General features: G+C 40.0%; 1 non-coding gene across 1 annotated transcript; it reads left to right on the top strand.

Annotated features, from left to right (window-relative positions):
- Positions 1 to 8,055: 8,055 nt before the first annotated feature.
- Positions 8,056 to 8,162, top strand: LOC141634826 (small nucleolar RNA R71). The gene has a single exon (XR_012539546.1). It is a non-coding gene; the product is annotated as a small nucleolar RNA R71 (small nucleolar RNA).
- The last annotated feature ends 669 nt before the right edge of the window (positions 8,163 to 8,831 follow it).

The following is an 8,831-nucleotide window of genomic DNA, read 5'->3' as shown; positions in this document are numbered from 1 at the left end:
AAGTCTCATTGAAAAGATAGGAGATGGTGGTAAATGCAAGGATTCATAGGCTTAGCATTTCATCAAATATAACATGTGCATGAGTTGAGATCAAAACAAGCAAGCAAATAAAACATGAAAGCTTATTAATTTAAGCATGAATCATTCCCCATGTTGGTTTCCCCTAATCACCCATTAACCCTAGCTAAGAGACTACTCACTCATTATCATGTTGATCATGCTAGCAAGGTTGTCAATCATACCAACAAAATGAAACATGATGAATAAATGAAAGTAATTAACAATAATTAAAAAGGGATTAAGAGAATTATACCTACTAATGATTCCAATAATAAAGCAAAGATAAAAGAAGTACTTGATGCTTGATTTAGAGGTTGTCAATCTCCCAATAATAACCCAAAAAATCTTCAATTACCCAAAATAAGGATGAACAAAAGAGAGATTAAGGAAATAAAACTTGTATTAAAACTTGATTAATTGTTTATTACAAAATTAAAGAGAGATTTGATTGGTATTAACTACTCTAAGAATTGATAAGAAGAACATGCTCTTCTAATTAGACTAATGGGGTATTTATAGTGGAGATTAGGGGGATGCATTAGGGTTAACTAAGGGCTAAACTAGTAATTACACTTTTTAGATTGAGCAGGGAGGAGCCGGTATTTTTCGAAGGAAGGGCTTCTTTCTTTGTAGTTGGAGAAGACGAAATTGCGCTGTAGAGGAATCCGAGCGGATTAGTGTCGGGACGGGCGGATTCTGGCGGTGGAACACGAGCGGCTTTGGAGGAATCCGGGCGGATTGTGGCAGTGCTAACCCGAGCGTCTTGGGATGAAACCGCACGGATTGTGTAGGTGGAGGACGGCCGGATTGTAGTCAATCCGCACGGATTGTTTTTCAGCAAGATTTCTTCTTCTTTTCTTCCCTTTTCTTCATAAATTCCTTGGGGATTTCCTTTGGGACTCAAGGATCCTTTCTCAACATTGCTCATCTACTATAATATGTATAAAGTCCTTATAATCTTGTCTCTCCTTGATGCTTGGTCATTGGATTCGATCAATTTAGTCTCGTTTTGCCATGAAAATGCAAGATTCTTACTCCTTTCCTACCAAGGGATCAAAATCTCAAAGAATATGCAAAACAAAGAACTAAAGATAAGAAATGACCCAAATATGCACTAAAAAGCATGGGAACAAGGCTAATTCGGTGGCTAAATATGCGCAAATTGTGGTCACATCAAATATCCCCAAACCGAACCTTTGCTCGTCCAGAGTAAAGAGGTGACAAAGACTAGGACCATTATTTAAACTAACCTAATAACATAGGCGATATGAGACAATTAGCGGGTCTCACTCCGCCCCTTCAACTCACAACAAGACAACCATGAGGTAGGATGCCTTCTTGCAAGGCAAGGTGGGTCTTGCCAAAATGGCGACACATCCAAACATTAAGCACACAAAATCACATAATGGATGCATCTACAAAAGAATAGCCACTTCCTCATCAAGCGGCGGAGGCACTAAAGAGGAACAAATTTAAGAGCATGTAATCCTTCACAAATACTAGTTCAACAAATTACTAAGGCTAAGAGGATGGCACTAAATCACCTCCAAATGGTGTTAAACTAGACTACTTTTGTCCTTAATTTCCAAATGATTTCGTCAAGAGCGATCGTATGGTGGTGGAATGATGATCGCTATGATGCTAGTAGCATATGACATGACAAGTCTCGAATTCTCTACAAAAGTAAAGGTCATGGATCGTCCCAAGCTCGACAAAGTGGCTTGACAAAAAGGCTTTTTGGGAATGAAATGCTCAAATCTTTATACACAACGGGTTGATATGACTAGTATTCAAAATTGTCCTCATTTCACTTTCACATTTCAAAAATTTTAGATGGGGTTTGTCCCTTCCGGGCTAGTGTCCTTTGCTTTCGCCAATCGCTTATTAGGCAACCAGTTAACCTCTAGACAATAGCTTTTCGGGGTGATAGTCACTCTGTCTCTGGGCGGCCGAATTCACAACCGTGTGGGGGCCCAATTCAATGGATCCCGCTCCAAAGCACATCGAAGTGGTACGCCTCCATCATAACAATTTAAATTTCTCAACATTCAACAATTCATAACTTTTGAGGTTTCCTTGGCAATAAATTACTTCCACATGACAAAATTCTTTGAAATGAGCACTTCAAGCTTATTGATAGAAAATATTTTTGGGTTGCCTTACCACAAGGTCAATCAAGGTCACCTAGACAAGTTAACCAAGTCCACATCGCATCACGGGGTAGGATAGGTGACTCACATGCAAACCCTTGACTAGGCTTTGGGTCATGGGTCAAAAGACACTAGTATGACACTATCTAGGGTGTTTTACAACCATTCTAGTAGGCAAAGTCTTAAGTTGAACAAGTATTTGTAATGGCTTAGTTGCTCTTGTCAAAGTTCCTAATTAGGCATTTTTCAAAACGTTTATCTAAATGCAACTATATGCTATGATGCAACTAATATAAACATCCTAATGCAAGTGATTCTATCAACTAATATGACATATAAACTAAATGCAAGTCCTAAGTTCACATTGTTATACCGCATCAAACAAAATAAAGCCACATAGTCATTAACATAAAGAGGAAAAAGGAGATTGGAAAGATCATACCATGCGGTCTTCATGGTCCTCATGTCTCGGATGTGGCGTAGTCAATCAATGTGAACAAGGATAGAACAAACACAATATATACAATAATATAAACAAGACTACACTACAAAAGGAAATAAACATGTTTTTGGCTTTTTAATTTTTTCAATTTTTATGATTTTCAAAATTTTTCAATTTTTATCATTTTGGAATATAAAGTTAAGTTAGAATTCCCCATCCCCACACTAATATGGGCATTGTCCTCAATGGCCAAAATGATGGGAAACTATGCAAAGATGATGCATGATTTCTATACTAAATGCAATCTACACTAGTCTACACTACATGATGCATGGTTTTTGTTATGACGGAGAGGATAATTTAGATTACCTCCCGTTGTGTATGCATTAACTTCCCCAAACCGAGTTAGACACTATTGCTAATGTCCAAGGATGGGTGTAGTTCATGCACACACTATGCAATGCATGAAACTAATTTGTCATTTTGGATTTTGAAAGTGGGAACAATAAAATGAGAACACCTCAATGGTACCGAGGTGTGAGTCCTCTATGGTGCTAGGACTACTCCAACAATGATCAAGAAAATAATTAAAACAAAGAGAGAAATAGACAAACCATGAGAGGGTAGGAGCCTCCAAGGCTTGCTAATCTTCCATCATATCATCACCATCATCACTTTCCTCATTAGAAGTGGTCTCATTGCCACTTCCCTCTTCATTTGCTTCTTCACTTTCTTCTTCACCTTGCTCATCATCTTGCTCACCATACTCTTCTCCTTCTTCACTTGCTTCCTCATCAATGTTATCATCAACCTCTTCATTACCGACAACCTCATTGTCACCCGAAACGACCCTAGATGCACCCGGAAATAGGACTTCTCTATCCGCCCAACTAGGCAAAGGACATGATGGATCAAGTAGTCCTTGCCTAGCTAAGTGTAGGAGGGGTGGATATTGAGCCAAGTAAGCATTTTTCCGATCCTCAAAGGCTTGCTTGTGCATTGCTTGCATGAGAAGAGTCAAATAATCATTTCTTGCTTCAACACCTTCCTGCTTGAACTCTTGGTACTCAAAAGGGTAAGGTGGTGTGACAATGGAAGAGGAGGGCATTTCAAGTTCACCCTTTTGTTGTCGGATAATATACTCGGCCTCTTTTGAAAGAGGAAGTAGATAATTGGTCCGGTGGACGCTTAGACGACAAATCTTTGAAGGCAAAGTAAACGATCTAGCCTCACTAGTGAGCCATCCATACTTGGTGTCAAGATGGTTATGGGCAACCCACTTGTACTTGTGTATCATAGTATGCATATCAACAAGATGACCACCCTCCTTTGCTTTATACTTGTTATCCTTGTTGAAGTTAGGATCAAAGTATTTAGCTAGGATAGTGACTAGGCCGCCATTGACAATAACGGTAGTGTCTTTCTTCCAACAAATAATGTTGAGCCATCTATCTACCAAAAGCCTTAAAAAGTTGAAAGGCTTGGTGTGTACTCTTCCAATGTTCAAAGCCGATTCAAGAAGAATAAAATCAAGTTTGGTGAAATGGTTGGTATCTTTCCTTGCAATAATGGTGTTTCCTATGACCTTGTGCCATACCCTTATGCCCGGATGGTTGACTAAAAGAGCACGACTCGCATGAAAATCCTCAAATTTCCTTCCGGAAATTGCCTCCCAAAGAGGGTCGGGGTCATACTTTCCATAATTCTTAAAATAACTCGGTTCATCACTAAGACCCAAAATTTCACCCAATTCCCTAAAGGAAATGCGTCTACTAACATTAGCTAGACGAAACTCGAGGTTCTCCCTAGTCTCAACTTTGGTGACTTTCAAAGAACTCAAAAATTCCAAAGTAAGGGAGGGGTATGTCAATTCTTTTGATTCAAACAATTTCTTCAACCCCATGGCTTTGAAAAAGGCTCTAGTTTGCTCAAGGACACCCAACTTATCTAAGGTATCTTCACAAATAAACTTGGTGGATTGAAATGATTTCCTAGCAAACTTGGCAAAAGTATCTCGATTGGTTTTGGAAATAAAAGTTACCTCCGGATAATGCAAAAGTTGATCAATTTCCGGAGTCGTAGATGTTGTTGCTCCCATAGAAGGTTGTTGTTGTTGTTGCACATCCAAGTTTGGGGTTGCTACCACCATAGCCAATGCTTTCTTTGCTTGAAGAGCCTTTTGCCTTTGTGAAAGTGTCTTAGCCTTTGGTGCCTTTGTTGCTCCCTTAGTCCTTGCCATTGATGAATTAACCAAGAACAGAATGAAAAATCTTCAATTTGTAGTGTACCCAAATCGATTTAAAGGTGAAAGGCTTTGCCTTTATGAATTCAAAAATCGACTCAAAGGTTGAAGATTTTGTGCTTGGTTTTGATTTTTATTGAAAAAGGAGTGAATGATTTGTTGTTAAAATGATGATTTGATTTGATTTTGGTGAATGTAGTTGAGGAATTTTGTTTTTGTGATGGAGAGGATGAGGGTTTTGATGTTTTTGAGTAGTGTTATGAATGAATGAATGAATGAATGAAGGTGGGAGGGGTTTTAAAAAGCCCGAAAAAATTCGAACTGCAGGGGCAATCCGTGCGGTTTCTGCCCAAGACGGGCGGATTCTGCACTTTCTGGGTTGGGAAAAACTCGCCTAAAGACAGGGGTCTTTAAGAGAAGACGCTCGGATTCGCTGACACGGGACCGGCAGATTCTTCAGAAGACGGACGGATTTCAGTCCAGGAATTTTTCTTGTTTTCCTCAGCAGAGAAGACGGGCGTCTTCCTCACAAGACGGGCGGATTTTCAGAGACGAGCGGATTGCAGTTCAGGACGCCCGGATTCTCTTACAGTCAAAAATCTTTCAAAAATTCAGCTCATGGGGATGTGCGTCTTCTACCCAATACGCTCGGATTGTCTGTAGACGGGCGGATTCTCCTGAATCCGCTCGGATTCGGCCCCTTTGTACCCGGATTCAGTTCTATCCGTGTACAATGCATATCCCTTATCATTCTTCCATTATTATTTATATCTTGTGTTCATCATTGTGGAGGCACTACTAAGGCATGGATAGCCTAGGCAATTGCCATCCCCACACTAAGCTAGAGCACTGTACACATCAATTGAAATTATTAGTCCCTCCCTCACTTATCTCAAACATGACAATTATCTTGATTAAAGTAAATAAAAATCCAAAGATGACAAAAAAAATGCAAGAATTGAAATGCGAGTTAGGGAGTTATAAATATTTACAAACGGTGGTTTAGGGAGGACTCCACCAAACTCGTATTCTTGATGAGATGTCAAGGGGGCATGTTCAAGGTGTTGTTGATGTTGCTCAACACCTTGAAAAAGTAATCAAAAGCTTGTTCATTATTGTTATAGAGCTCTTCAATAGACTTTGGCCCTTGTTGTCGGTCTTGATCGATGGCATTACCAATGTAGGGATTAAAAATCCCTTCAAATTCGTCGTCCCAAAGACCACAAACTTCATTATGTTGATCATTGAAAATCTCTTGATTTGATGGAGACAACTCTCCCAAATTCCTCTCTTGGCCAATGAGGCCATCCTCTTCTTCTTTGATTGACTTTGATGAGCTTTGCAAGCTCTCCTTGTCACAATTCACTTGCTCTTTGAATGGAGCATCTTCAATTTTCTTCTTCCATTGGAGTTCCGATTTCTTCCTCTCATCCTTCCGGCTATAATGATCAATCATGAAACACGGTTCATGCAAACGAGGAGCTCTCATAGTCTTGTCAAGATTAAAGGTTATGCTTTCATCTCCCACTTCTAGAGTGAACTCACCATGTTTCACATCAATCACCGCACCCGCGGTGTGTAGGAAAGGTCTTCGTAGAATGATTGGAATGTTGGAATCTTCCTCCATATCAACAATGACAAAGTCCACCGGGATGAAAAACTTCCCAATTCGCACGGGGACATCTTCCCATATCCCTAATGGTGTCTTCGTCGATCTATCGGCCATTTGGAGTGTGATCTTGGTGCATTTAATCTCTCCCATCCCCAACCTTTTACTCACCGAGTACGGCATAACACTTACACTAGCCCCTAGATCGCATAAGGCTTTGTTGATCGTTGTGTCGCCAATGGTACACGGTATTGAGAAGCTTCCCGGATCCTTTAGTTTTGGAGGTGAACTCCCTTGAAGTATTGCACTACTCACCTTAGTGAAGGCGATAGTCTCAAGTTTCCGGATTGACTTCTTCTTTGTGAGGTTATCTTTCATGTATTTCGCATAGGCCGGCACGTGATTTATTAATTCCGTGAAAGGAATTGAGACTTCCAAATTCTTCACAATTTCCATGAACTTTCCAAGTTGGTCATCAAATTTGGGCTTGGCTTGACGACTTGGAAAAGGAAGTCTAATCACAATGGGCTCCTTCTCCTTGACCTTGTCTTCATTTTTCTTTGAAATTTCTTCTTTTGATGATTCTCCATCTTTGGAGTTTTGCACAATTTCTTCCTTATCACTAGCTTCCACAACTTCATCCTCAACTTGCTTCTTCGGTGCTTCATACCTTGCACCACTTCTCAAGTGAATGGCACTAACCGTTTCATGTCTTGGGGGATTACTTTGAGGTGGTAATTGCCCCTTTTGTCTTTGTGAGCTTGAAGATGCTAGTTGAGTCAATTGTGTTTCCAACATCTTGGTGTGAGCTAGAATGTTGTTGATGGTGGTTTCCTTTGCTTGACTATCTTTTTGCATTTGAGTGAAAAATTCTTGTTGATTCTTTTGCATTTGGAGGACCGCTTTTTGGACATCAAAACCTTGGTCATTTTGGTGATTGTATGGATTTTGATTTTGGTAACCTTGGTTTTGATTGTAAAAGGGTCTTTGATTTTGGTTTCTCATGGGTGGTGGAGTGTATGTTGTTTGAGGGTTTTGAACATTTTGGCTTTTGTATGAGAGATTTGGGTGAAACTTGGTGTTTTCATTGTAATAGTTGGGATAAGGGGTACCACTCTTGTATGCTTGGAAAGCATTCACTTGTTCATTTGTTCCCCTACATTCACTTTGGTCATGTCCCAAAGTTCCACAATTCTCACATATCCCACTTGGGATTGATGAGGATGCCGTCATGGCATTAACATGATGCTTTGGTGATTTTGAAACTTCTTCAAGTCTAGCCATAGCTTTTTCAAACTTCAAATTGATTGTGTCAATATGAGCACTAAGTTGAGCACCCAATTGAGTAACGGAGTCCACATCATGCTTTCCTCCTCTAGTAGTCTTGCGAGGTCTACTATATTGAGAGTTATGGACCGCCATTTCCTCAATTTTGTTCCATGTTTGATTGTCATCAACTTCGGTGAGCATTCCATTTGATCCCATGTTGAGAATGTTCCTTGAATCTTCATATAAACCGTTCCAAAATTGTTGTACCAAGAACCATTCGCTAAGTCCATGGTGAGTACATGAGCGACAAATTCCCTTGAACCGCTCCCAAGCTTCATACAAAGATTCTTCATCCCTTTGCTTAAAACCCGTAATTTGAGCTCTTAGCATGTTAGTCTTTTCCGGTGGGTAGAATTTTTTGTAGAAAGCTAGAGCCAACTTCTTCCAAGAATCTATTCCGAGAGTGGCCTTGTCAAGGCCCTTCAACCATTGTTTCGCGATGCCGATTAGAGAAAAAGGAAATAAGACCCATCGAATTTGGTCTTGAGTCACACTGGTATGAGAGATCGCATCACAATAGTCGCAAAAGGTTTCCATATGAGAATGAGGGTCTTCACTAGGCATCCCCCCAAATTGGCTCCTTTCGACTAATTGGATAAAGGCGGATTTGGCAATAAAATTTCCGGTTAGATGTTGTGGTGTAGGAGTATCATTGGGTAGGTTCTCCTCGGTGGGTACGGAATGTGATGAGAATTTAGGCATTGTAGGTTGATTTTGTGGGGTATTGTGTAATGGGTTCTCCTCTCCTTCTCTTGCAAAAGGGTTGATGAACTCAATAGTTGGTTGAACAACCTCACTAATACCTCTCAAATTCCTCCTAGCAAATCTCCTATTGTTCGTCAAGGTTCTTTCAATTTCACGGTCAAAAGGTAACAAATCACCTTGTGACCTTCTAGACATGCAAAATATCAAACAACTCGAAAACAATTAGAACAAACCTTGAGGAGTTTTACTTCCCCAAGGCGAAGAAAGACACAACTAATAACAATAAAGGGAAAT

The sequence above is a fragment of the Silene latifolia genome, chromosome Y (genome assembly GCF_048544455.1).
Source record: "Silene latifolia isolate original U9 population chromosome Y, ASM4854445v1, whole genome shotgun sequence".
Lineage (NCBI taxonomy): Eukaryota > Viridiplantae > Streptophyta > Magnoliopsida > Caryophyllales > Caryophyllaceae > Silene > Silene latifolia.
The sequence above is the reverse complement of the archived record's forward strand: the minus strand, read 5'-3'. Positions and strand labels throughout refer to the sequence as shown.